At 35.6% G+C, this 3607-nt stretch overlaps 1 long non-coding RNA gene across 1 annotated transcript; it reads left to right on the forward strand.

Moving 5' to 3' along the window:
- The first annotated feature begins 1414 nt into the window (after nucleotides 1-1414).
- LOC141591167 (uncharacterized) lies at nucleotides 1415-2859 on the forward strand. The gene is made up of 2 exons (XR_012520705.1): nucleotides 1415-1778; nucleotides 2499-2859. It is a non-coding gene; the product is annotated as an uncharacterized LOC141591167 (long non-coding RNA).
- The last annotated feature ends 748 nt before the right edge of the window (nucleotides 2860-3607 follow it).

Raw genomic sequence — 3607 nt, forward strand, 5'->3', positions numbered from 1 at the left:
TGAATCATCTTCATGTATTCAGAAGTCTGCGAAGAAATAATCCAAACAAAATAATATGGTCGAATGCTAGCTCATATGCTTGATTTTTCAACCCGAATAAAAGCTTATTTAACCTGCATAATAAAGTTGACCCAATAACACAAACCCGTAAATCAATCCAACGGGCGATATCAGCTCCATAAAATCAACCTCGATCAAGATATGGAAGTTTACAATGCACCTAAACTAGTTCACAATCTCAACATAGAATAAACCATGTTGGCATTTAGTTCATAATCAACTATTGCAAAAGACAAATGATTGCCTCAAGATATGTAAGTTTAGAAACTGTAATTCGCACATAAAAAGAAGATGAGAAGAGAAACAAACATGTCTAAACAAACTAGTAGAGACGTGTCACCAGAAAAATACCCGAATGCACTAAATTACAGCACATATAAGTTACCAAAGAATTTTCACTCTTCTTCATAAGCAGGGGATGTCATCGCCTCATCGTATTGAGAGGAGCAGACGTACAAATCCGTCTCATATGAGCTCTTAAGCCATATGCGGTAAAAGAAGTATAGGTGCATATAAATATTCAATAGATGCACGAAAATAACCGCTACATACACTAAAAAATAAACATCACTGTAAACATTAAAAATGGAAAAGTGAGGCTGTGCATTTCTTCAAATCAGATATGCAACCTAGGAATTTAATAGTATTTATGAAAAATCAAACAAAGAAGCTGAAAATTAAGGTCCAATCAAGAAAAGATGAGGACTAATAATTACAACAACGATTAAATAAGGCCTGATATCCAGATAGAATTGTTTATAAACCCTAATTTACTGCAGATTACTCAAACTAATTCAATATTGCATCAATTTAGGTTAAAACTGAATCAATCAAAGAAATTTGGAATAAAATCATTGTGCTACTACAATAACACGGAAACATTATCTTGTAGCTTACAAAATTGAATACAATTGAACATGAAATTTACCTTTGTCAATGGTAGTGAGAAATAAATTGCTTGACGCTAGTGAAGAAGGAGAAACGCAGTGGTCGACGACAAAGGAGCTAGAGAAGCGCGGTGGTTTTTAATGATGGAGAGAACGAGAGAGAGAGAGAGAGAGAGAGAGAGAGAGAGAGAGAGAGAGAGAGAGAGAGAGAGAGAGAGAAGTGTGTGGTTTGTAACAAGGATAAAAGGTATCTAGAATTTTCCCTGATTATACAAACAAAAGACTAATCCCAGCCATTGGATCGACTATGATCTAGTGGTCCTTAGAGGTTCTCACGGTTCTCACTATGTTATAAGTTCTCACCGGATCCTAACCCTATATATATATATATATATATATATATATATATATATATATATATATATATATATATATATATATATAAAATAGGATCTCGTGCGAACTTAAAGTTCGATGCGAACTGTACGAACTGATTTAAACACCGAAACAGAATTACACACAAACACACGCGCTGACATTCTCTCCCCTCACCTTTATTCTATACACTCCCTGACATTAATTATTCCCAACCTTTCCCTGTGACCTCTACACACAGATCTCTTATCGTCGACGCCGGACCACAAATCAGAGCCAGAAAACGCCGACAACCTCACTGCGACCACCTATCTTCCAATCTACTTGCATCCTCACTGTCCTCACATGTTGCGAGCGTCGGCGACCAAAGTTTTCAGCGAACTCGTCGATGCCACCACACCTCTTACGACCAGATCGGTGCACCACATGTATCCAATCGAAAATCAATTTGTACAGGTGAGCCATTAGATTATCGGCCATTTCTGTACTAGATAATGGGTTTGTTCGCCGGTTGTCACGAAAGGGGATGGTGGATTGGTGGGTATGTGATATAATGAGCGACGGTTGCTGAGTATTTGAAGAACTCCCTTGTTCATCCCCAAATCCTCTATTAGTAAATGATATCCTTCGATCTAATCTTTGTATTCAATCCATATTTATAAACCTTGTTTATCCTTCTTTCATCTTAATTTCATAACCTAATTTTATTCATTCTACCATCAATTTGAGCAAATTGGGTTTTAATCGATATAATCTTGTTATTATTTCTGCATTTGAGAACATGGGTTCTCATAATTTTCATGTATCCTGCATCTGATTGCTATCATGTTGCATCTCTGCAAAACACCCATAACCACCACCTTTCTTCCCCCTGCGGTAGTACAAATTTCGGACAGTATTCGTCATCTCATTAGCCAGCAACTGCCCAAATGCTTGTGAAGCATTGTTAAAACCCGGGACAGACGACTTGTTTTGAAACAAGAAGTTGATGAAGTCTAGTTTTCCTAAGGATACATAGATGACTGAGGACTTTACGAGTTGGTTTGCCTCGGCTTCGACTAGTTGTAGTTGCAGGAGTTGGATTGTCTCAGATAATTTACTTCATGAGCTAAGTAAAGTATGTAACTGATATATGTGTAACTTGCGTTAAAGTAATATGTTGTGATTTGTAAACAGTCAAAGATTACAAGCATGGACAATGGCTAATCGGTAAAACAAGAAAATGAACGTTGTTTATGAAGAAGTTTACCGTATTAGCAAAGCAAGTACAAAAAGTGGTGATGAGAATTAATGTTAAAGAAGTACGGGTGACAAAGAAAGAAAAGTGCAGATGAACTGGTTGTACTTTCTGAAGTTCACATAATTGATATTTTTTCTAAAAATGCAGACCCATTAAATGTGTCTTTTGTGACTGGAGTGTATGCAATGGTATCTCAATCCCTTGCCCTTTGTTTAATCATCATAACCATCTCTTTCTTCTACTTCTTTGTGTACCATATTCTATTATTCGATCGAAGGATACTCATTTTATTCTGCATTGGTGGGTATGTGATATATTTCCGTCTTAAATATAAAACAAGTTAAATAAGATAAATGTGAGAAAAGATATCTAACAACTCAAAAAAGTGTATTTAGCTGGTTAAAAATATGTATTTAGTAACTTTAAAGAGTGTATTTAGTAACTTTAAAAAGTGTATCTACCTTGTCAAAGATGTGTATCTAACAAGGTAAAGGAGTGTATCTAGCAAGGTAAAAACATGTATCTAGCAATCTAAAGAAGTGTGTCTGACTTGGCGGAGATGTGTATCTAACAAGGTAAATGAGTGTATCTAGCAAGGCACAGACATGTATCTAGCAATCTAAAGAAGTGTATCTGACTTGGCGGAGATGTGTATCTAACAAGGTAAATGAGTGTATCTAGTAAGGTAAAGACATGTATCTAGCAATCTAAAGAAGTGTATCTGACCTGACGGAGATGTGTATCTAACAAGGTAAAGGAGTGTATCTAGCAAACTAGGTAAGTGAGTGTATCTAGCTTGCCATAGAATATTAATCTGCATAATAATTTTCTATGTGGATACAAACATTTTAATGTGTTTCATATGTGTTTGTAAAGCAACGCTAATATTTCCTAGATGCTAGATACATAGATATAGCTAACTACTTAGCTAGATACACTCATCTAACTTGTTAGATACATACCTATAGTTAGCTAGATACACTTCTTTAATTTGCTAGTTACAAATCTATCACTAGTTAGATACATCTTCTTTAAGTTGCTAGGT

Source organism: Silene latifolia, chromosome 7, assembly GCF_048544455.1.
Source record: "Silene latifolia isolate original U9 population chromosome 7, ASM4854445v1, whole genome shotgun sequence".
NCBI lineage: Eukaryota > Viridiplantae > Streptophyta > Magnoliopsida > Caryophyllales > Caryophyllaceae > Silene > Silene latifolia.